General features: G+C 34.2%; 1 protein-coding gene across 3 annotated transcripts in view; it reads right to left on the bottom strand.

Annotated features, from left to right (window-relative positions):
• The window catches only part of rhcgl1 (Rh family, C glycoprotein, like 1), a 132105-nt gene extending 106014 nt beyond the window's left edge, over window positions 1-26091 (bottom strand). Inside the window, exons 1-2 of one of the 3 annotated variants that reach the window (XM_073953087.1) lie at window positions 25843-26065; window positions 25330-25396 (exon numbers count right to left, since the gene is read on the bottom strand). The gene's annotated coding sequence lies outside the window, so the exon portion shown is untranslated. Of the gene's footprint in view, window positions 1-25329; window positions 25397-25842 lie in introns of all 3 variants that reach the window. The other 2 variants (XM_073953084.1, XM_073953086.1) reach the window with 2 other exon arrangements.
• Window positions 26092-27535: the final 1444 nt, after the last annotated feature.

The following is a 27535-nucleotide window of genomic DNA, read 5'->3' as shown; positions in this document are numbered from 1 at the left end:
CACCTTTCAAGGAACTACAATTTGTAGCGCCATGTCTTTCCCCTCCCATCTATACAGCGACAAAGGATTGTGGGTAATGTAGTTTAAAGCCTTTTTGTAATAAAATGGAACAGATACAAATTTTAATGAACTAAAGACTATCTGAATAAGGTCATTGTGCATATATTTATGACATATATGAAAGCCAGGCATAAATTTGTTATTTTACAATGAGTATTTTTTAAACAGCTTTTATTGACTTGATCAGTATATATCAGACTATTATATCCAACATTATTTATTGAACATAGCATAGGTAATAGTCTTGCTGATATTCTCTCACTCATTTCTCGTTTGAAATGTGAATACTTTTTCCTTTTCTACGGGGCTCTACTCATCCCCTTTGAGTAAAAGGGCAGTTAACCTATGTAGATGTATTATCTTCAACATGGACAAGAAATTGTATTGTCACATGTACAGTTGTGGTAAAAAAAAAAAAAAAAAGCTGTAAAAATAAGCTAAACATTAGTATCCTCTTTAATTACAAGTTATTAGCAATAGTGATCTATGTTCATCACAAATGTTATGAGTTCAGAATAATATGTGTGGATGTAATTCTGGAAGTGTGTTTCATTAATGGTCATCATGTGATATTTAATTGTTTTCACTTTATTTGAAATATGGATAAAAGCTCTTTTAAAATATGTAAATGTTTATAAATAAAACCTTTTTAAAGACATGTATTTGTTTAAAAACCACTCTTTATCTGATTATTTTTACTTTCTAAATCTTCAACTGTTTGTGTAACAGTATGTTTTGATGACAATGGATGAACTTGTGTTTAATAATGATTCCACATAATGTCTTTGTCCTGCATGTGGGTTAATTTGTTAATTATTTTCTTTATGATCAAATGATTGTAAGATTTGCTGCATTGTAAGAATCATGAAAATATTGAGAAATGAGGTAACAATGATGAAAAGATATCCTTTCAAATGCTGCGAATAGTTCAAACCTCCAAATGATTAAAAATACATAGCCATTAACCAACAAAATAAAAATGCAAACATTTAAATTATCTAAACTAGAAGTAAAATAGTTCTGTGCTGTATTTATAAGTTACTGTGTAGTTCTATGTCTACCAAAAATACATATTTCAATACATATCATATTTTATTTTCATTCATTCATTTTCTTTTTGGCTTAGTACCTTTATTAACCAGGGGTCGCCACAGTGCTATGAACCGCCAACTTTTCCAGCATGTTTTTATGCAGCAGATGCTCTTCCAGCCGCAATCCATCTCTTGGAAAATATTTTATGTTTTATCTTGCATTCAATAAAACATTATACAAAGTTAATTTTTATTTTCAGAATAACAACAGTCGCACTGTTATCTCACAACAAGTGCAGCAGTTTTTTGTTAGACATTCTAACAAATTAATACAAATGTTTCAAAGTAAGGACAAAAATAAAAGGAGATTAATTTTTTATTTTTTTTTTTAGAAAAATCCATGAGGACCAAATGGATCCATCAGGTCTTTGATGTAAATCATAGGTTAATTTTTCCAGAGGTAGAAGTGTGGTTGCCTGGTATCTGAGCAGTTGACCATAATAATGTACATTTTTTGCCCAAGTATATGCAAAAATTAAATTTATCATAAAAATGTATCATAAAATTAATATTTTAAAAGCTCTTAATGTCACTTAATGTAATAATTTCATTTTAATATAGAGTTCCTTAAATCGTTATATGTTGTAAGCAGTTAGGCATACAATAATGCTCTTAATTTACAACACTGATTGATTTTAGAGGAATGCTTACATACTGTACATATCTATGTATTTAAAAAAAAAAGACAATTTGGTTATAGATGATGACAATTTTATTTAATTTTTTACAGATTTTATTACATGCTTTAGATTCAGGGTTAAGGTCATCCTCTTCTGGATTACAGTAAAAGAAAATCCACAGTCAATGTCAAACTCATCAGCTGGAGCTTTATTTAAAAAAAATCTATGTTCTCTGCTCCAGCCAAAACTTGCAGGTACCTTGCAGGTCTCTAGATTGCACCATCGTATTGTTGTTTATTTCTCAGTTATTTTGTTGCTTTTTGAGAATGATGATCCATAGACCTTTTAACCCCTCTTCGTTAAGGCCACATGTCGAATCTTAAAAGAAGAACACAACAACATAAAAATATATTAATATCCTTTGGACTGGGTAACCTTATGCTTATGTCTGTGCCAAAAAATACAAATACATACCAGTACATTTCAGTAGCAAACAAGCAAGAAAGTTCTTTGAAAGAACCAGGATGAGTTGAAAGGTATTTATAGTGGTTGACCATCTCTGCCACAAGAATCCACTGCTTCTCCTGAAGAATCCTGACTAGCAGGATGATGTTGAACACCCTCCTCTTTGTTGCTGGGTCAGCAGAGTCTGAAATATATTTATGAAAAGAAAGTTGTATAACAAGGATTATAAGTCAACTTTTAAAGAATCAACACTGACAGAAGTCTAGTGTACATACCATGCAATATGACGAAGACATCCACATCACTTCTTCTTTTTGTTGTCTTTGCTTCTGCTACTGAAAAAAAAATGACAGTAATAGTAACACAATTTTTCATGACTACATGTAATATTAATAAGAATTTCCTCACCCTCTGCCCACTCCTCTACATCACAGACCAAAGTCTTCCAATTGGTTTCCAGTCACTGCCAGTTTCATGGATTCTGTTTTGCAACTTGCTTTGCAGAGCTGTTGGGGTCTACAATGATAAGCAATCAAAAAATCACAATACTATTTAAATAGGTTACTGAACAACTAAAACAAATTCAACTGGATATTGTTACCTTCTGATATCAACAGGTCAGCGAGATGGCCAAATTGTTGAACATCTGCTAATTCCAGCACATGACCATGAGAGTTACAGTAGCATGTCTGGTCACTGCAATCCTATAGAAGAAATATTGCACTGTTCAACCTCCTTCCCAAAAGTAAAACCAGGCATATCCTGGTATGCCTCACTCCATTTCACCTGGTTAACATATACAAACAAACAAACAAACAAACAAACAAACAAACAAATAAATAAGTAAACCAATAAGTTTTGGCATTTACTTGTAGATCAGTTTAAGACAATCACATAGTTCATCTATCTCAGACATAAACTCATGTGCTTAGGCATGAAACACACTAAAATCATGGGCTTAAAGATGGTGCTGAAACTTTGGACAGCTTTTTGCAACTCTTTTGGAGGTAGTGTCATTAGTTGATGTAGTCCACAAATCTTCCTGTCAATTCTTAATCCTTAGCTGTAAATAAACCTTCAAAAATGCCAGTGTTTGAAAAAGGAATGAAACAGTACAGAACAAGTGCATAACAGTTTATATCTTCTAATCTAATTTTCTTAGGTGAACATCACAGAGCTGTTTTCTTGTTAATTTAGTTTCAACACATACAGTTTAAAGTACCTTGTGCATTCTTGAAATGATTATGCTTATGGTTCATATCTACTTAAATTGGCAGTATATCTAGTGTGGAAGCAGAACAGATCAAGCTCTTCCTTGCAAATACTATCCACCTTGTATTGCACAGACTCCCACTCAAGAATATCTCAGAAAAATGTCTGCTGAGATCTTAGCAGTCCATTAAAAATAATTATACCAACATCTTTTCCACCAATGGAAAGAATATAAAAATATTTTAGGATATATTAATACTTGCATGACCAAATCTGAGATAAAAAGGCCATCAGTATGCGTTAGTTTAAATAAAACCAAAATTTTACTCTAGCCCACTGTCACCTAGATCTACAGATACAGGGACTAATGGAAACATTAAAGTACACACCAACAGTCACTGGAGCAAGGCCCTCTCACAGTTGGGAAGATTGGAGTTTCTATGAGCTGTACCAGATAAAAACAACAAAAAAATGTACATTTATAACATTTCTAACTTATCCTAAGACTAGTAGACAAGCAGCATAAGCAGTTCTAATTTCCTAAACCCCAATGTGGACAGTTGATGGCCTATAAGGTGTCATAAAATCAGACAAAACAAAATACTTTCTGAAAAAGAAAAAAAATGGTTGGCCACTATCAACACCCAGAACAAATAGTTTTAAACAGTTAGGGCCACAATATTTTGTGAGCTTATGCTGTAGTTTTTTAATGTTTGTCATAAACAATAGTAATAGTAAAACTAATGCGTTTCTTTCTGTTATTACAATAGTAGTGAAAGAATAAATGCATTTTATCTCATACAATCACATATGCCTAAACAATGTAGATATTTAATATACATGGAATGAAAAACTTCACTAACCCTTGACTGATTCCAGAGTGGTCTTGGCCTTCCTTACATGGTGGTGCTTTCTGCAGATCACCAAGTTGTCATCAAAACTTGAGCTTATAATTGAGATCTTGATGATAAATCTGAGTATTGAGGAATCACTCATGGTGATAGGCAGAAACAGGCTGAAAGACACAAGAATTAATCAAACAAATATAAATGTGTTAACAGAGATAGAGAGAGAGACAAGTGCAATTTAACATATAAACATGGGTAAAGTGATTTTACTTTTTGCTTATCAGAAAACAAAATTGGATTTTTAAAGAAATCTAAAGAACCTGAAAAGAGCAAAGAAAAAATATTCATATCTGAACAGTGAACACCTTATAATGTACAACTGTATATATATATATATATATATATATATATATATTTATATATATATATATATATATATATATATATATATATATATGTGTGTGTGTGTGTGTGTGTGGTAGATTAAGCTATTTTTTTGTTTAGTTTTGTGTTGTACAATGAATAAAATGTGCTCAGACGGGCAAAATTTCTGCCTTTTTCCTTTAAAGGCATGGAAAATAATTGTTTTTACAATAAACCTTTGGAAACACTTGATGTTCTTTAATATTGAAACAATTACGAATACATTTGTATTATTAGAGTTGCATATTGCATATTATATATAGATTTTGCACGAATTCTATTGTGGAAAACAACAATCTGGTTACACTGTTCCTTATCTTAAAATGTATATATTGTTCTAATGCATGACCAACGTTATATGTGAGAAAAATATGTTTTTAATAAATGAACTTGATGTAATTAGATAACGTCGCTAGTTTACAGTACATGCTTTATTAACAAATCGTGTTTATTTGTTTACTTTTTACTTACCTTGTGGAAAACCGCAGTGAACCTTGGGATCGCAATGAACCTTGGGATAGCGAGCATAGACTGTAAAAAATAGATCGCCACATACAATGACCCCAACTTTAATAAATAATTTAAAATGAAAAATATCAGCCGAAAACATTTTTAAACTTAGTACTTGAAATTTAATATTTTTTTAAAGTAAAAAAATAATAAATAATATGAATGAATCAAAGTTTTATTAGGCATAGTTACCCTAAACTGGACAACCGAATATATTTTCACTCATTAAATATAAAGTAAATGATAAAATATTTATAAACACCAACTAATCTCCAATAAAAATATATTATGCAGCATTAACGTAATATTTAATGTTGACAGTTGAACTCATCTGAGAACTCACCGCTGATGCAGTTTGACCAATAGCAGAGCGGCGTTAAACTCACCGTGAAGGGATGTCACGTGGGCCGAAGTTTATTCATACAGTAGTTTCGACCCCGTTTACAGACGCTTTTCATGAACAAAATAAAAATTACATATTTTTAAAATAAGAAAACTAAGATAATAGGCGTAAATCAGGTTTTAAAAAGTTTGTTGACATCTATTGGTAATTATACGAGCCTCCAGCGTCTCCATATGACGCCTCAGGCTCAGGCACAGATTCTATAGGGAATCCCTGCACGTCTAAATATGACGCTAAAGGGGTACCCTGTGCGTCAATAACTGACGCCGAGGGTTCCTGACCAAGCGTCAGTATGTGACGAGTTGGGAGTGAGAACGTGTTGCTCCTTCATATTGTACTTAGTTGGTTTAGTTGTGTTTGATTAGGGTTGCAGCTGAACTCCAAAAACAGGGTTAAGCACCCTGGGTAAGGGGTAAAGATTAGTATTGATAACCTAGTGGCCAACAGTAAACAATGCAATCATAATGGAGATAGCTGATTAGTCATGTGGGCGCAATATTTGCTACTTCAATTTGCTTGCCAAATTACTTTCTGTTTCATTGGTCCACCCTAGCGACTGTCCCATAGACTTCACAAACACTTTAGCAACAACCTATAACATATTAGCAACTGCCTAGCAACACCTTAGGAACCACCTAGCAACACCTTAGCAACTATTCAGAACATCCTAACAACCACCTAGCAACACCTTAGCACTGCTTAGCAACATCCTAGCAACCACTCAGAACACAATGACCTAGAACTACTCAGAACAGCAATGATGTAGAACACCTTAGCAATCGCCTATCAGCACATTAGCAACCACCTAGCAACACCTTAGCAATTGCCTAGAAACACCTTGGCAACCACCGAACAATGCTTTAGAAACCACTCAGAAACAAATTAGAACACCCTAGCAACCACCTAGCAACGCCTTAGCAACTGCCTAGTAACCACTCAGAACACCCTACCAACCACCTTAACAACATAGAACACCTTAACAACCACAGCAGTCACTCCTGTCAGCTAAGAATAGGAAACCAAGGCTACAATTCGCACAGGCTCACCAAAATTGGACATTATAAGGTTGGAAAAAAGTTGCCTGGTCTGATGAGTCTCGATTTCTGCTGAGATATTTGCCTGGTAGGGTCCGAATTTGGCATCAACAACAGGAAAGCGTGGATCCATTCTGCCTTGTATCAACTGTTCAACCTGCTGGTGGTGGTGTAATGGTGTGAGGGATATTTTATTGGCACACTTTAGTACAATAATTAGTACCAATTGAGCATTGTGTTAACGCCACAGCCTATATTGTTGCTGACTATGTTCATCCCTTTATGACCACAATGTACCCATCTTCTGATGGCTACTTCCTGCAGGATAACCCTCCATGTCATAAAGCGCCAATCATCTCAAATGGGTTCTTGAACATGACAATGAGTTCACTGTACTCAAATGGCCTCCACAGTCTCCAGAATTCAATCCAATAGAGCACCTTTTTGGATGTGGTGGAACGAGGGTTTGCATCATGGACATGCAGCCGACAAATCTGCAGCAACAGCATGATGCTATCGTGTCAATATGGACTAAAATCTCAGAGGGATATTTCCAGTACCTTGTTGAATGTATTGCCATGAAGTTCTGAAGGCAAAATTGGGTCCAACCAAGTACTAGTAAAATGTACCTAATAAAGCAGATGTTGTTTTAAGTGAATATACAATTATATATTCTGTTTACAAAAGGTTTATATGATTACATTAGAGCTTCCACATAATTAACGCCAATCAGAGTGATTATTTAAGCTCTCTGCATTTTTGAGGGAAGTGTGTGGTTAATATACTGTATGTGTTTGCACTCATATTATGCAAGACCACATGTATGTCACAAGTTTGTTTCCTTCTCATTATCCTGCCTCAAAGTCTGTGCAGTATGTGTGTGTCAAGAGAAAGTTTACTGCTTCAAACAGGAGTCTAGGTGTCTGTTAGTCACTACTGAGTCACTACTTAGCTAGGAACTTACAAGTTACATATTTCTTATTACAGGGTGCGAGTTTTGAATTAAAGTATACACTGATCAGTGCTTACAAACATGGTAACATGATGTCTATGGTCTTTAGACTGGCTTCCATCGCTCAGTAACATCGCTCTGTCAGATGGTCTGCCTTAAACAAGCAAACAAAAAAGCTTCTTTTGTGACTCTGTTCACTCTCTTTTTATTGATTATTTGTCTTCGGAATGCACACAATTAAGGCTTCTAAAATACACATACCATCTCTGCCGGCTTTATGGTGCTATTCAGAGTGATCTTGCCAACACTAAAGATTTTTACTAGCAACAAAGTTTCTCACTGACTGTTTCTTTTGAAAATAGTTCCAAACAATCTCACAATGCATCTCTGTGCAAATTAAGATGTGTTTTGCTATTGAATGAATGAGCTTTTTTTAATTTATTGAGTGAGTCAGTTAATCAAATACGCATTCATCAGCGCATGCATTCCTGAATAAATCTGCCATTTGAACAAATCAATTGATTGAATGATTCAGTGAGAATACACTGTTTGAAAATACACACTTCTGATTCTTTTTTTCTGTTATTTCAATCATTTAATTTTTATTTAAATACATATACATTTAAGAAATGCAAATGAATGAGGCACATTTAAGGTTAGAAAAATGTTCCTTTCAAAATGCCCAGTTGAAATACATTCAAGGAGTAATGCTTACATTAAGTAAGTAATGCTTACATTTTTATGAACTACATTTTTGTAATACTTGATAAAGAAAAACATCTAATATATTTGATGGTAACAAAGTACTAAATAAAGAATACTACAATAATTTACAGAATAAAACCCCTCAAAAGCCTGAAACCAGAACAAGAGAGGAAAGATTTTATGAGAGGGGAAATACTGACAATAAACTCATTTGTTGAATTCCAGTGAATAATGTTGTCCACAGTCAGCTGTAGTCGATGGACAAATGACTTTCACAAGTTCTGCTCCATTATGCCGGGCGCGCTTTTAGATCTCTAAATTAATGAGGCAACATGAGGCAGCTCTGGATGGGTCCCTACCAACACCAGCTGGGCAATGCAGTTAATATGTTCAGAAACCTGTTCATGACAAAACACTGCTGTTGGAGCAAATGACACTTTACAACCAGTTTTTTTTTCTCTCTCTTGCTTTCATTGTGATTGCAACACATTAGGAGTTTGGAAGGTTTAACACTGCATGTAGTCAAACAGCTAGATCTGTTTCAACTGATTTATAATAAAAAATTAAGTTAAAATGAATAATTTTCTTTTATAGGAAAAGATCTACAAAGATCATTGTACTATTTCATGCTAAACTTTATGTTTTTTTGGAAGTATTTGTCAAGTTTGTTAACAGCTTTGAAGAAGCAATTTAGTCTGTTGGTTTAAGTATCATTAACAACATTCCGAAAGCATCTATTAATCTCATATTAACGACATGTATAGATTAATATATAAACAAATTCATAAATGAAAAATACTACTTTACAAAGTTAGATGCAAAGTTTAAACAATTCTAATTAAACTTAATTAAACTTGACAGTATACAGACTTTTAAAGGGGTACTTCTTTCTTCCCTTGTGTTCATAGCTTTTCCAAATATAAACACTACACATTTATCTTTTTAAGAAAGTACTGAGCTTTTGAAGTCATGCCTCATCTCATTTACTGAATGCAGCCTAATTCACGTGGATGTGAATAACAAAAGGTAAAGATTTAATGATTATTTTGTTCTACTCACACATGCAAACACAAAAACAATCAATCAATCAATCAATCAATCAATCAATCAATCAATTGTGAAAATGCAAAATAATATATAAGGCTTTACTTGAAGGGGGCGACATGAGACCTTTATAATCATGATATAAAGTGTCATGAAAATAAATTAGATCACGTGTTCTTATGACAACCATCATTAAATGTAATTCGCTCAGTTGCCATTTTAAATGCTAGCGGGACATCATTCGTTATGCCTTTGTCATAACAATTTGCCATTATCAATATCATAACTTGTCATACATCTGCCATAAACATGACATGCCATGAAGCTGTTAGAATTGTGTCACAAGTTGTATAGCGATGTCATTAATATATTTTCTTGACCTAATGAGTTGAGTGGTACAAATCAAATTTGTCATGAAAATGTCATCAAGTGCCATTAAATATGAATGGCACCGTTATAAAAGTATGTGACAAGGTATTGAAAGTTTTTCAGAGAAATTTAAAAATGAAAATTAATTTGTTCCACTGAAAAAAACGTGATCAGAAAATACTCATGAGATTGTTATAAAGGTCTCACAACAGTCATATATAATGTTTCTCCATGCAGCAAACAATGGGAAATTCATTTTAAGATCAGATCTGCTGATGTGCAGGTAAAACGAATTTGCGCCTATAAACAAAGCGCCTCCTCTGTTCAAAATATGTGTTGCAATTCATTCAACATTACTATCAGTTTAAATTGTCACATACTTAAATAAATTCCATCTAGCTCATGGTGAATTGTTACATTCCTACTTGTCATGAATCTATCGTAAACATGACATGTCATGGAGCCATTATAATTGTGTCCAACTTTTATGACAGTGTCATTTATATTTTTCTTAATGTCAAATTCAGGGGTACAAATAAAAATTGTTTTTAAAATTGTGTCAATAAATATGAACGGCACTATTATAAAATTACTTGACAGTGTATTGACACTTTTTCTGATTAATTTTAAAGACAAATTAATTTGTTCCCTTAAAAAAAAAGTGATCAGAAAATACTCATGAAAATATTATAAAGGTCTCACGACAGTCATATATAATGTTTGGCCAGGCAGAAAGCAATGGAGAATTCAGTTTGAGATCAGTCCTCTAAGAAACAAACCTTGAAGGGTCAGTATATTAATTAGTTTAATCACAATTATACTGTTCAGCAGTTTAATACTGTCTCTCATGCATCATATGTCAGTCAAATATGTGTTCATGTCATTACTTAATGAGGGGAAACAGCGTTAACCTGTTTAAAGGACAAAGAAATACTACTTTACAAATTTAGATGCAAAGTTTAAACAATTCTAATTAAACTTAGTATTTTGGGGCTGTGGTACAGTAAATACAGACTTTTAAAGGGATATTTCATTCAAAAATGAAATTCACTCACTATTTACTAACCCTCAAGTGCTGGCAAACCTTTATTCTTTCTTCTGTTGAACATAAAGGAGATATTAACAAAGCAGAAAACCTGTAAGCATTGATTTCCATAAGAAAAAAAATCAATACATCAATTGTTACAGGTTTCTAGCTTTCTGCAAAATATCTTCTTTTGTGTTCAACAGGGGAAAGACAGTCAAACGGGTTGGGAACAAGTAAAGGGTGAGTAAACGACAATTGTCTTTCTTTTCATATTATTAAATTATTCAAAATGATTAATTTAAAATTTGCCCACCAAACTACTAAACTGAATGGCAGTTTTCTGTCTGTCTGTCTGTCTGTCTGTCTGTCTGTCTGTCTGTCTGTCATGAAACATTATGGGTCACACTTTATTTTGATTGTCTGTTTGTGGAATATAAGTTACTTTGCATCTACATGCCAACCTATTCTCAATATATTATATGTAGACTGTTGGGTTGGGGTTAGGGTTAGTGTAAGTTGACATGTACATGCTAATTATCTTATAGTCAGCTAAATGTCTGTTGAAGGAGCATATCAACAGATATTAAACAGACAGTCTACAAATACTCAAATGGACAATCAAAATAAAGTGTTATCAAACATTAAAATATATTGTTTTCTATTCTAAATTATTAAAAATGTGTTAGACTGTTTTGATGCAACATATGATAAAGATAACTAATCTTAACCAATGAGACCTTCTGTAAAGCTTTACCAGTATGTCATATTTTTAAATAAACACAGTTTAAAATCATTCCTAATGTAATATGATGTAGATTTTTATTAGCATACAACATTCTGGGTAATTTTAAGCACCCCATCATTCCAGAAAAGGTGACTAAGCTCACGCAGCCTTATGCTATTCTGCTGAATGACACACAGCTACTAAGCGCCTTATTAGCGGAGCACCTGGTCACATGAATTCAAAGCTAATGCTGGCATCCTATTAATTACTACGCCAGAACTAGAACTGATGAGAACATCAATACATTCACACAGGTTTTTACCATAAATCTAGCGGAGCCTAGTCTGATCTATAAATTTCTGTGCAGGGAACAGCTTTATGGCCATTTACATAGAGACAACACATTGATTACAGGGTTGAGGAATTATTGAATACGCTGATGAGCTGGCAGAGGGAGGGGGACGCATTAGAGGCCCACGTCTTTGTGTCCATTAGCCTGTAAATCTGCTTTATTCCGGTAGCACACATTTTTCTCCCGCTTCCCTTTCTCTCTACACTCATAACTGCAGAGCAGCGCATTTCAACCCTTCATAATGGCTATGACGACAATAAAAGTTTCATCAGCTTCCATCATTGTAAATTCAATAGAGAACGTTATTGGTTCATTTTTGTTTTCAATTTCAGTTATGATGCCATTACATTCAAAGGGGGCAGAAAGCGGAGAGTGTCCTGATCTTGTGCGCATGCAGAGAGGCTTGGCAGAAATAGGCACCTCTCCATTCCTCTGAACTGCCATTAAAATCCATTGGTGGTCAAGGAGTGGCTTTTAGCCGTAGCTAATGGAAGAATGGACAACGTACGATGGCCACTCTTAATGCTTGTAAAGCCAGCTCTTATAAAATGCCTCATAAACCATGTTCTGCTGTGATTAATGCACCTGTAAAACACCTTTTTATGGTTAATAACAGTACTTTTCAATCAAGTCACACCTATAAGAGTCTAACCCTACAGGTGGCTGTTTTAACTACCGAAACCCAACTGTCCTATTCAAACAAAAAAATACGGCTTAAAGTATTTTGGATATATATGGTTTAATTAGGTTGCCAATTTTCTTTTAGCTTCTCGCAGCTTATTTGCTGCCAAGACTTAGATGAGCAGAGGTCTTGCAGAAGTTACTTAATGGGTTTGGAAAACTGCGGAATGGGTAATAGTGTTTGCCAACAAAACTTTAACTGAAGGGATTCTTATAAAACAACAGAACTTGTGAGCAAACACATCTCCTCTTCAACTGAAATGTTATTGAAAGAGCACATAATTGTTGAACATGCTGATGCATTGCATCTCTAGCCAAGCAAAAATGACTGCTCTTTAAACACAGCTCAATGATGATGCATGCTTTACTTAACAATATCGTAAGATTCATATTGAAGAGTCATTTTAAAAAGATGTACTTTGGAAAGAACAATCAATGTGCGTTACAAAAAAAGGTCAGCATATTCACCGAGGGTGAAATTCATTTCATGGCTGTCAGTAAGAACTCCATTAAATCAACTGCTCCTTGTTAATTCTGTTATGCACTGAAATTATTACTCATGCTTTAGCATCCAAAAAAGAGAGACTTGGCATTTATTGTGATAGGTATGAATGCTGTGAATCACTGACCAAACAGATCAATGTAAAGTGGACCTGCGGAGTCGCCTAGCACAATTTATATTTATTCAGGCAGTTATTTTTATCTTGATTAAATGGCAACAAATCAGTTTGGGGTTTTAACAAAAGCTTCCACAGATATGAAACCCAGGATGCTAATTGCTAGTCGGCATTTACCAAAGCCATTGTGCTGGATTTTATCCACAGTGGTTTATAATGCACTTCTAAGATGGTGTTTTCATATTTCTGCTAACAAAATGAATCACAGAAGGGCTATGGAGGATTGAGGGTCAATATTCGCTCTCCTCTGGCAGCGGCCCAGTAAAGTTGTGTAAACAAAATGCACTGGGTACTCTGTGTTTCAATAGAGGCTTGGCTGATCAGAAAAGCACCGTCTAGAGAACGGTTGTTTTGGAACTCGAACAGACCCATTTCTCTAAATTCCCAAACTAGCAGCCAACCGCTGAATTCATCTATCATTGAGAAACAGAGTTTGACTCTTGCTGCTTTTTCACAATGGCACAGCTTTGTTTTGCAGTGAATTTTAGTCAATACAATGAAAGACGAGAGCCTAAGATAGAACTTATTGGATCAGAGCATTGTTGTTGGGTTAAAAAACATGAATATCTTTCAAACTGTTGACATTTATGCATATTGTGCTGACAAGCTTTACAGTGACAAAATCTAGCATGCATATTAGAGTTTATTAAATGACTGTTCTCAGAACATCTAATATTTTATAATACAAAAAGTTATATAAACCTCTCCCCTCTTGTCTGTTGTAAGAAAAAAAAGTATGACTATCTAAGGTACAGCCAATATAGATGCCCTACACATTTACTTTAACCTAAAAAAAGTAGTAAAAAAGCAAGTATTACTTTAATCTAAAAAAAGCAAGTAAAATCAAGTTTTTCTTTTAATGGATGCCAGACCATACTAGTTTTACAAATCAAAAGACTATTATCTGAAGATAAAATGTAATATACCTGCAAGCAGTGCTTGGAGGTCAAGTACTAAAAACACAGCAAGCACAGACATATCACTAGGGCATGAAGAAGAGAAACAGAATGTTCATCACTGATAGGTATGGTTCAAAATTTCATCTGATAAGCAAAATAAAAAAAATACATATATATTTTTATTTTATTTATTTATTTTTTTTTTTTTAAAGAAATGTTTCTAAGTCATTTGTGTGTGTCTTGGTCCACATATAATCTCAGGTAGTTTTAGACAAAATTGAAAAATGTTTGTTTTTCATTTAGTTCAGCCTGGCAGACAAATAGACAAAGTGATGGAAAATTGGAAATAAGACATTGTGTCATCAGAATCTGAATAAGTCAAGGACCATAACGACACCAGCCAAACGATTTTGTTCTTCCTTCATCAATAGTAATCCAAAACACTTTGGATCACAATGTACAAAAAAAAATGTAGTACCTTCTGTGCGTGTTATTGCTAATCCTTACCATTTTTTTTGTGTCAATTTGTCCAAAAGATATTGCAACATATGAAAATTTTCAAAACATTGTTGGTGGCATTGTAAATTTGGGTCTAAACATCTCTGTCTAGACTCAGGATACCATTAAGCACCACTATTAATGTTGTACTAAAATTTTGTATGTACAGGTCATGGGATTGCCATTACCTCCAATTCAGAGGGAATAATAATAAGAAAACCAACATATACAATATAGGTTACAGAACCTGTGATGAGGGTAATGCGCGCGAGAGAGAAAAAAAACACAGCATATTTTATTAAATTCTGTAAAAAGATCAGGAAGAAGCCCAATATCCAAAGAGAAAAAGAGAAGATAATGATAATAAAATGACACCCACTGCCTATTATATTAAAGCAGCTTTTTGACATTTGACCATAAAAGCTATCCCATGTCAAGATTGAAACATATTGGTTATTCAGAGTACTTTGCCAATCAATGCAATGCCCCCAAGCAAAAGGTCATAAGCTACTTGTTCTGATAAAAAAAAAAATAAAATAAAAAAAACATGCTTTCAAGCAAACAATTTTCTCATTTGCTTTTTATGCTTTTAAAAAACATGCTCTTTTTTATGTTTTAGTTTAGTTATATGTCAGTGAATATCTGAACTACAGTACTTTATTTTTGCCACTAAAACTTAAAGTAGCAACTTGGTCCATCTAAAACAGACCAATGTTTCTTAAAAGACTGGAATGACTGGATTTATTTAAAAAATGTCTTTAGATCATATTTTGAATTAGCATATAAATAAATAGGGTGTACTTTCGACTTACACACACGGGCCACTTTATTAGGTACACCTTACTACTACCAGGTTGGAAATCCTTTTGCATTCAGAACTGCTTTAATCCTTCTTAGCAGAGATTCAACAAGGTGCTGGAAATATTCCTCTGAGACTTTGGTCCATATTGACATGAAAGCATCACTCAGTTCCTGCAGATTTGTCAGCTGCACATCCACTATGCAAATCTCCCCTTCCAACACATCCCAAAGGTGCTCTATTGATTTGAGTTCTGGTAACTGTGGAGGCCATTTGAGTACAGTGAACTCACTGTCATGTTCAAGAACCCAGTCTGAGATGATTGGCGCTTTATGACATGGCGCGTTATCCTGCTGTAAGTAGCCATCAGAAGATGGGTACACTGTGGTCATAAAGGGATGAAATTGGTCAGCAACAATACTCAGGCAGGCTGCGGTGTTGACACAATGCTCAATTGGTACCTAATGGTAACCAAAGTGTGCCAAGAAAATACCCACCACACCATTACAACACCACCACCAGTCTTAACTGTTTATACAAGGCAGGACTGATGCACGCTTTCATTGTGATGACACCAAATTTTTCCCCTACTGTCGGAATGTCACAGCGTAATCGAGAATCATCAGATCAGGCAACGTTTTTCCAATCATATATCGTCCAATTTTGGTGAACCGGTGCAAATTGTAGCCTCAGTTTGCGGTTCTGACAGCTGACAGGAGTGGCACTCGGTGTGGTCTTCTGCTGCTGTAGCCCATCCGCCTCAAGGTTCAACGCGTTATGTGTTCAGATGCTCTTCTGCATACCTCAGTTGTAACAAGAGGTTATTTGAGTCACTGTTGCCTTTCTATTAGCTCAAACCAGTTTGGCCATTCTCCTCTTACTTCTGGCATCAACAAGGCATTTGTGCCCACAGAACAGCCACTCGCTGGACATTTTCTCTTTTTCGGACCATTCTCTGTAAACCCTAGAGATGGTTGTGTAGATCATCAGTTTCTAAAATACTCAGACCAGCCCATCTGGCACCAACAACCATGCCATGTTTAAAATCACTTAAATCACCTGTCTTCCCTGTTCTGGTGCTCAGTTTAAACTGCAGCAGATCATTTTGACCATGTTTACATGCCTAAATGCATTGAGTTGCAGCCATGTGATTGGCTGATGAGAATTTTGCATTAATGAGCAGTTAGACAGACGTACCTAATGATGTGGCCGATAAGTGTATACTCCAGACTACTGCTTTCACAATTAGGAGACTCAAACAAGAAGACACAATGGAACTAAAGGTTCTAAACCTTTCATTGACCTTTCGTTAATGGCTCAGCTCAATGGTTAAGTGTAACTGCGTCCAACAACTGGAGAAATAGCACTGCTAGGCTAATGTATAGTATACAAAGAAGCAGCATTAAGCAATTTCATCATATTTGCACCTCTAACTGAACGTAAAAAGTGATGACAAGAAGAAATTGATTTTTAACATATCTGCATCTTCTAAAGAGCCAGAACTAGCCACATCGATTGACCCTGTATCTCTGAAGGTAATGTTAAGCATTGTACACTTGTCAAGATCCAATCCCCGTCGCTAACATAAACCCTTGACAAAAGGCGAATGGTAATTACTGACTTGGCAGAATTCAAATCATGCCGTTTAAGGCAGGGTTCCTGCTGATCATAATACTTTGCAGAAAATGCTGACAGCGTTAAACATGGACACAAAGACTTATATAATTTTTTACCATCTGCCTGTCTGACTGTCTACCTCACATGGGGGACGAATGGCTAAATTAGTTCATCAGATCCACTTGTTTATGTGAATCAGTTTTTCTACTGTTTTGTATGTATGTTTACACTAGTTAGTTTGGGTACCTACATTTGTATTTAAAAGAATATAATTATTATTATTATTTTGTTATTATTATTATTATTCTTGAAAAGAATATGACACATTAGGTAATCATTTTCTTAACATTCACACAGTGATATTGAAGTCATAATCTAAAAACATGTAACAGCTTTTTATTACATATTTCACAGTGACTTCAGGTTTGAGTCGCGGCCAGAAGGGCATCCGCTGCGTAAAAGTGTTTCCCAATCCTGTTCCTGAAGACACACCAACAGTACACATTTTCAACCTTTTCCTAATCAAACTGAATCAACTCATCAGGACATTAGAAGAGACTTCGAAACCTGAAATGAATAGGTCAAATCAGAGAGACTGTCCAAAATATGTACTGTTGGTGTGCCTCCGAGAACAGGGTTGGGAAACAATATTGTGTCAATAAAAGTCCCCCCCTAAAATATCCCAAACACAATTCAAAAACAGTAAAATAGAAAAATATGATCGCAAACTACAGAAAACTTATTTTGAAACATATCTTCGACAGCAAATAATTAACATCGTCTCATGTTTGTTGCCTTTTACATCTACATACCTGTCAACCCTACCGTTTTGCAGGGATTCTCTCATAATTTACAGTTTTATTCCACTATCAACCCAAAAAGATCTTTTCCCGTTTCAATCTTTCTATGAAGGGTGGCAATTGTATAAGCAACCCATACCACCGAACCACCAGGGGACGCCCCTTGCTCTTAAATTTGAGTCTGTTTTTTGCTTTCATATTATTTAGACATGAAAACATTTTAAAATAAATATAAAAACGGGGTTATGAGAAATCGAGTCCCTCCTGACAATGTATAATATATATATATATTAGGGATGTAACGGTATCAGAATTTCACGGTACGGTAATACCTCGGTATGAATGTCACGGTACGGTATTTATTGAATCATTTACAGGAAAAAAAAAAAACTTTTGAAAATACTCCAAAAAAGTGCCAAAAGTGTCAATGACATACAAATTAGCCATCTATCTGTTAGCTTTGAAACAGGAACTTCAATTTTAATAAAAAAAAATATTAAACCATGTAAAAAAAATAAAGTTTCAATTTAGTATTGTTAAAAACTCATCACATTTAATATTTAATCACTCACTTAGATAGAGATGGGTTTAAAGGAAAATTATCATATAACTATAATCTGGTAAAAGCTGGTATCTCTGGGTATTTACAATGTCCCCTGCAACAGAAAAAAACCCTCTCATTTGGGACTGAGGATTCTGGGTTAAGAGAGATATGACTTGGCCCATGTTGACAGCAGTGGGGTAACGTTGTGCATTGTCTTTCCCCCACTTGAGAGGACAAACCATGAGTGAGATAGAGGTCTCTTTGCGGTACAAGTCAATGTCTGCATCAATCTGAACAGTGTGCTGTGTTTCTGCAGTCCCCATGACTGTTATTAGTCGTATTCCCCAACTTGCAGGCACGTGCACACATAGGGCTCAACCTGTGCAGTGCACATGCCCTTTTTAGTCTTGGATAGAAAATGCCCTTCCAAAACGATCAAAAGTGCCCCCGCGACGCGACACAACCTCCGTCCAGTCCAGCCCTTCAGTAGGCGCGCGATAACACCTCTCTTGAGTATGCGCGCTCAACCCCCCCTCGGCGCTTTACAATACGCGCGCCACAACACAGCTGATCAGAACGCGCGCGACAGCACCGCTATTCAGCACGCGCGCGGCGACAACACCCGCTTTAGGTTCGATCATTTCCATCTTTTTTTCATCTCCGCTACTAGCAGCACACTCCATTTCCGCATTACTGGATCTGTAGCGACAACAGACCGCAAAGGATTATGGCCACGCCGGGGCTGATGGGAAATGAAGTTTCAGCTACCTCCCGTTCGCTTCATTCGCCTGAGCAAATTTTCTCAGAAGACCTATAGTTTTACCGAGTCATGCGACTTCGGTAATATCGAAAAAATTTAATATTGCGGTATGACGGTATTTACAATACCGTTACATCCCTAATATATATATATATATACATATATATATATATATATATATATATATATATATATATATATATATATATATATATATATATATATATATATATAYATATATATATATATATATATATATATATATATATATATATATATATATATACATATATAAATGCAGCACAATTTGTTTAAATGTATGTCATTTCAAAGAGCATTATAATGACATAAAACTATTTTAAAAAGGGAAACTGTACATATGCGTGAAGTGATGCTCTTGTATGAGTAGGCTGAATTAATGATGATAGTACTATAATTTACATAAGACAGACTTAAGAGAGACATAAAAATACAGTCTAACATTCAGAAATTTGATGAGATATATTTAGTGTTTCGCTTAATATTTTACATTTAGTGTGCGCTTTAATTTTGTAAAGAGGATTTACAAGGTATAGCCGCCTTTCGACTGCACACAACATTTGGACATGACAGTCGGAATACGCCCCCTTGTGGCAGTCGCACAGAATTTTCAGTTCTGACGCGTACCATGGGAGAGAAGCTGTTCTCGCAGTGTCCGAAATAAAGGAGTGCAAAAGCAATTCTCCGTATTTGAATGAATGAATTAATGAATACTAGAAACTCAGACCACAAAAAATATTGGAGGAAATGTGGAGACAACATAAAACATTATATTTATATTACTTTATTACTTACATTTATGAATGGAAATGTTTATTTATTTATTTTTTTAATATAGACTTTTTCTGATTCCAAAAAAATAACTAAATAAAGTCCTATTTCTCATCTTGCATGCACACGGACCTGCTTGAACAACATTGGAATACATCACATCCGGTCGGCCGGTCGCATACCGTCTAGTCGCAGGAGTTCAAATATTTCAAAGGATCCACAGCTCAATTCGGATCCGAATTTTCCGCATACAGAGATGATCAGAACTCCACGCAGCTCCTGGACTACTCTCCGTTGGAAATGAATGACTTCCGGTCTGTCGCTTGTCATGTGCAGTGAAAAGGAGGCTTATCGCGATTATAGCTTTTGTTATAGCTTATGTTATATTGGCCATATCCCTTTTTTTTCACATCCCAATGTTGACAGGTATGACATGTACGTATTCGGTCCATGTTGTATTCATATTTTAAAATTCAAATTCAAATCTCACTAAAGTTACTGTGGCTTGGAAACCCACAGAAAACCAGTTTCTTGTCACAAGTTTAATTCACAGCAATACTGTACAGCAGCATTCACATCACATACTAACTAAACAAACAAACAAAATATGGCAAATATGAACACCTTCTTTGTCTTAAACATTGTTCAAGATGAAATTAAATGAAATTAAGACCTGTTCCATGAAAACATGACAACATTTTCCCCAAAAAATGGTTTTATTATTATTTTTTCTTCAATATATTTGGCATCAGTTTGCATAAAGACGTTTGTTTCTAAGAATGGCTGTTTTTAAACAACAGCATAACAGAATTAAATTTTACTTGCGCTGTTCAACTGTTTATATTGTATGGTAATATTCAGATAATATGGTAATGCTTATATGAATTTCATATGAATAATTCACATAGACACAGCTGATAAAAAATGATTTGTTTTATCTCAATATTGATTTAATATTCCACAACAGCCCCGAGAGTCATATTAAAGCAACCAACTTGTCCTCTCACCTTTTATCTAAATAAAATCTGACTCAGTGATTTTATAACACCCACAGCTTTCATTATGATAAGGAGGGCCACACAAAGTAAGGTGAAATAGTAAAACCTAGATTTATAATTATAGGCCTATATAACCATAACATTAGTGAGGTCAATTTAACATACTAATTTAATTTGCAGATAAAAATGCTATACAGCATTGACCCCTGATCCTTACACTTGCAACATGCCTCAATAACCATTCAGCCACTGAAGAGTGTTTACAATGAGTGTTTATCTCTCTCTTTTTTTTTTTTTTTTACGCATTTTGGTTGTTCATTTACATTTTGTTGCTTGAAAAACAAACAGGTTTCAAACTATGTCATCATCATAGTCTCTGTGCTTACGATTAAAAGAAAATATTTGTGAAAATGTCTTATGTCATGCACTGTATATTAAATGTTTAGTCCAAAGTTTTGCAAAGAATACTTAATGGATTCTACTTCACAAGACTGTTATGATGAATTCAAGTCATTAGCATCTTATATCCTTTTGAAGTTTTTACTATTTTATTTTTTTTTTAAATATATGAATATGTATGTATAAATTATATCATCTTTGCATAAAATTACAATACATATATATGTGTGTATATATATATATATATATATATATATATATATATATATATATATATATATATATATATATATATATATATATATATATATATATATATTGTTTTTAATTCAGTGTCTATGGGGAAGGAAAGTAAATTTGACGTTTTATCTTCTGTCTGTCTTCTGGCAACCGTTATCAGTCTCACCGTAACCCTAACATAATGGGATTTTTCAACAGACTAAGCCAAAGTTCCTGAATGCAAAGAACGTCAAGGTACTCCGGGATTGGCCAGCCCAGTCACCAGGTATGAACAATATTGAGCATGTCAGGAGTAAGATGACAGAGGAGGTATTTAAAATGAATGTAAAGAATTTTGATGACCTGCAAGTATGACAAGACTTTTGTCAAAGCAGAGTCAGACCTTACTTTCCTAATTTAATAATAATAATAAAAAATATTAAAAAGACATGATCATATTTTATTTAGGTAAAATAAGTGAAATTTAGAAGCCTTTGTCTTTCATATAAGCCACTTCTGACACTAAATGATCAACTAGAAGTAGTCAAGTTATTATTTGTTGTTGCTAAAACTTGGATAGGTGACAAGACTTTTGACAGGTAGTGTATATTATAAGATCATGTTGTCCTGATGAACCGTGCAGTCATACTGAGTTTGAAAGTATTGATCATCTATGGCAAATTCATACCTGCAGACAAAATGGCGCTAACCCAACTTTTTTTTGTTTTTCCAAAATGCACACTATGCATTGTGTTTTATTTATTTTTTTTACTCAACCACAACTTAATGCCCAACAGCAAATTTGATATGCACCAGAAGAACAAATTATCTATCATTCTTACAAAAAAAAAATAATAATCAATTCTGAAAATTTACTCAATCTTTTCCCTTGTTCGAAACCTCTTTGCATTTCTTCTTTCTTTTAAACTCCCCAAAATGCACATGTTTTGAAGGAGGTAACCATTGACTTCCAATATTTCCTATAAACTTTAAAGTATTTCTTTTTCCTGTTATGAATGTCACTGGTTACAGGTTTTCAGCTGTCTTTAAAATATCTTCTTTTGTGCTGAACAGAATGAAGAAACTGATAAAGGTTTGGAACCAATTGAGGGTGAGCAAATAGTGAGTACATTTTCATTTTTTGTTGAACTATCCCTTTAAGCTTACCAGCAAGTCCCATTTTCTCTGCAATTCCTTGCCACATAACCTTTTTGTTGATGGTTTTTGTTGTTGCTGTGACTTTTATCATAAAGTTCTCTGTTCTCAAATAACAAACCTGACATTTTTTTTTTCCTGAAACACCCTTTTCCCTGTGCAAAGTGGTTTTCAAAAACCAGCATTTTGCTATAGCGCCACCAGTTTCAACCTTTTGTGCTTCTGCAGCATCTCCCAGCACATGATCTAAAAGTCAGATCTAAATGGACGCTCATTTCATTAAAAGGTGAAACAAGGACTGAGTGTATCTAATTTGAACAGGGATCTAGTTTTGATTTAAGAATGCTACTGTGCCATTTAATTGTTTAAAGGAACATTTACAAAGTACCATTGTCAAAAACTATCCTGGCATGTGCATTAAAGTCACTTTTGTATATCAGTGTAAAATAAACAACAAAGGCTCATTCTGAAATCGTAGCCCTATATCCATTTCTGGAGAATGCAACCTATGTAGCCAGAGGTACGTATGGCTGCATTTCCTCTATAAAACAAACGTTATGGGGTGGTGTGATGCCGTTCCTTTTTGCACTAGCAGCTGACTACTTACAGTATATCCATATAGATTGCTTTCACGCTGTAACCAGTTTTTCCAGTGGCTTGCAGCGTACGTTGGTGGACTTGAGACACAGAGAGGAGTTGACTGTGATGACGGTGTTCGAGTCTGGTGAAGAAAGGTTCCAGAAAGTAGGTAAAACAAAAGCCAAAAAATAAAATAAATAAGTAAATAACAGGGTGAGAATGTGGTAAAATCTGAAAACGTTATAAAATCAGTGGAATTAGGGAAGAGGTCAGTTGATTAGTCAGTCAGTTAACAGCCGATTTTTGCGAAAAAGAGCATGTGTGAATGGCACTCGTAAGAGAAATTTCAGATCTCAAAATACAGCAAACAGCGGCTTCAGGTGGATTCACAAAAACAAAAACTGCAAAAAAAGAATCTCCTGGGACGTATTAGGCACTCTCCAGAAATGTCCATAGGAGTACGTTTTTAGTGTGAGCCTAGGTTAAAAAAAAAAAATAAAAAAAGTAAAACAAGATTGTCATTTGTAAACACACATTTGTAATATACACATTTTACTACATTATGATTTTAATACATTTAAGAACATTAAATGAACAGACAGATCCAATCATACACACAATACTATTGCAATAAAACACTAACACTGGTGACTAGGAAAGACAAAAAAAGCATGTATAACTTTAAAAAGACAGCAAGATATATCAAAAGACCTAGCACATTATATATGTCATTTACAAAAAAAACCATCTATATCTTTTAAAGACTTGAATTATTATTCCCCCTATTTTCCCCATTTTCTGTTTAACAGAGAAGTTTTTTTCAACACATTTCTAAATATAATAGTTTTAATAAGTCATTTCTAATAACTGATTTATTTTATTTTTGCCATGGCAATGTTTTTAAGACACTTCTATACAGCTTAAAATGACATTTAGAGGCTTAACTAGGTTAATTAGGTTAATTTGGCAGGTTAAGCTAATTAGGCAAGTTATTGTATAATGATGGTTTGTTCTGTAGACTATCAAAGAAAAATATAGCGTAAAGGGGCTAATAATTTTGAGCTTAAAATGGCTTTTAAAAAATTAAAAACTGCTGTTATTCTAGCCAAAATAAAACTAATTCGGAAGAAAAAAATATTATCAGACATAGTGTGAACATTTCCTTGCTCTGTTAAACATTATTTGGGAAATACTTCAAAAAGAAAAAATATATAAATATATAAATATATTAAAATATATTATTTTGGAGTTCAATAATGAAATAATAATAATAATAGTAATAATAATGATAATAGAATATAAATAAAGAATAAATTGAAAAATATGTAAAATATTTAACATTTTTCAGCAAGATGACAAAACTACATTAAATATTATAATAATTAGTATTGACATTGTGATAAATAATAGTTAATATTCAGCTGCAATACTTGATATTCAATAGCACTTGAATTTGCTCTGTATGTTGCAATACTCTCCTTTCAAAAAAAATCTTTTTAAGTGAACACTGACGCAGACTATAAAACACATAAATATTTCTGAAAGCACACAGTGTTGTTTTCTTAAAGCATTTGCTACGCCTTGAGTTTAGACTGTGCAGTGTTTATAACGCTGCTCCCTGCAATGTTTGAACTGCCAGAATTTTGCAAGGAATCTGTTGCTTGTAGTCATTCCATATGTTTCTCAAATGTGCCAACAAGAATAAAAAAGAAACATACTCTGCACACAGAGCAATCTTACAGACCCTTAGGAACCTACACATGAATATACGGACAGATTTTCCTAAACAACATCAGAAAGTGCATTGTACATCCAGCACTTGCTATGTAAATATGGATTGGCGTTCTTATATAACTACTGTATTTGTGCAAAGAAAAAAAAAATCCTGTGAAATTCTAGCTCACAAACATATTTGCTTCTTTAGGAACATATCATATATTGTGAACTGCCAGGCCAAATAAGAATAATAATAATAATAATAGTAACAATCAGTAACAACAATAAATGCATATGAAAATAAAACTCCATGTTTTTTTTTTTTTTATATATACTCACCAGCCACTTTAATCAGCCAATTACACTGCAGCAACTCTTTCTCTGATGTAAACATGGTCACGATATGCTGCAGTTCAAACCGAGCATCAGAATGGGGAAGAAAAGTTATTTTAAGGAAAGGAAAGGAAAGGAAAGGAAAGGAAAGGAAAGGAAAGGAAAGGAAAGGACAGGACAGGACAATTGAAATAAAAAACAAGCAAGTTTCTTTCACAGGCATTCAAGGCACACACCTCATAACTATAACATGATAATCATCAGTGAATATACATCACACAGAGGGCTGGAACAGCAAAACAGTGGTTAATATAACATCACAATCACTGTGAATCCAGCATCTCACATTCCCCCTACGAACTAAAATAAACTTTCACATTCATATTAACCACAAATACATATAGTAACATACGGAACCACAAGACAAGAACCATTCTCTCTCTCCGTACAATATATATCCACAGTCTTTATAAGGGTTTTACAAACACACAGTCTCAAAAAAGTAGTGGACTGACTCACCACATCACCAGTGTTGATTTTGTCCAGACTGATTAGTGTATCCAAGTAATCCAGATCTGGCAAATGATCTGTCCCCTTATGAACTTCATTAATAATCCAAACTTAGTCACTGCTGAGTGCAGATGGTGTGCTGGAGACATGTATACGGATAAAATACTTTCTAGTACTGTGATTTGTTTCTTTGTTAGAAAGAGTCACATGGCAGAAGGATATCTGGTCATGTGACAGGAAAAGCATTATGAGATTGGTTAAATTTAGACCACAGCAATACAATTATAATAGGAAAAGATGAAAAAGTTTAATTATTTCATCATATACTGACAAATCCTGGTTCTAAATCAATCACACTGATGACATATTTGATAAAATATATAAATATATTAACAATCAAATAATGATGCACTTTTTCAGGGTAGCACTGCAACCCAAAACTCTAATTAATTCATTCATCCATTTTCTTTTTGGCTTAGTCCCTTTCAGAGATGGCAAAAGTACACAAATCATTTATTCAAGTAAGTATAGATACTCACTTTTATATGTAAATGTAAAGAAGTACGACCTCAATAATGTACTTTAGTAAAAAGTACCCATTACTACTACACATATTAGTTTTACTACTGTATGTAGGTAAATATTCCCAAGTATCATCATCCTGGCACAAAATCACAGCGTTCATGATGTAGTTTTGTGGTTGTTGGATCAAAAACAACACCTGCATTCATGTTCATACACGCTAAAAATAATTCTGTAGACCTGTATATCTTTATAAATAATGTCTTACATTTTACACTGAATTCTGTCCAAAATATATAGAATTTTCTAATTTTATATTTGAATATTTTTTATTCAATATATTAAAAATATATTTTATTTTGCTAAAAATTTGACTGCAAACTATTTCTTTTTTCTTTAGCAGCTCTCATACATAACCCATTACTTTAGTGTTTCTTTTTTTTTTTAACCAGGGTATTGTGGATATTTTATTTATTGGATAAACATTAATTTTGTTAATACATTTATTCTATGCTAAAAACTACATACACAGGTGTGACCACAAAACATAACCTTTTATTTATGTGATAAATTCAGGATCTTTTGCAATATATTTTTTATTCATAAATTGCCCATAGTTACATTCGTTGTTGTAAAACATGTGTTTAAAAAAATATTTGAAGATTAAAATGCCTATATGTAAAATCTATAATCTAATCTATTTATTCATTCATTCATTTTCTTTTTTAGCTTAGTCCCTTTATTAATCCGGGGTCAGCACAGCGGAATGAACCGCCAACTTATCCAGCACGTTTTTATGCAGTGGATGCCCTTCCAGCCACAACCCATCTCTGGGAAACATCCCCACACACTCATTCACACTCATACACTATAGCTGGGGTGGCCAACCCTGTTCCTGGAGAGGCACCTTCCTGCAGATTTCAGTTACAACCTATATCAAACATACCTGCCTGTAATTATCATGTGGTGTTCAGGTCCTAATTAATTGGTTCAGGTGTGTTTGATATGGGTAGCAACTGAAATCTGCAGGAAGGTGGCTCTCCAGGAACAGGGTTGGCCACCCCTGCACTATAGATAATTTAGCCTACCCAATACACCTGAACCACATGTCTTTGGACTGTGGGGGAATCAGAGCACCCGGAGGAAACCCACGCGAATGCAGGTAGAACATGCAAACTCC

This window comes from Danio rerio, chromosome 6 (genome assembly GCF_049306965.1).
Source record: "Danio rerio strain Tuebingen ecotype United States chromosome 6, GRCz12tu, whole genome shotgun sequence".
Classification (NCBI taxonomy): Eukaryota; Metazoa; Chordata; class Actinopteri; order Cypriniformes; family Danionidae; genus Danio; species Danio rerio.
Note: the sequence above shows the minus strand (reverse complement) of the source record. Positions and strands in the feature narration are given on the sequence as shown.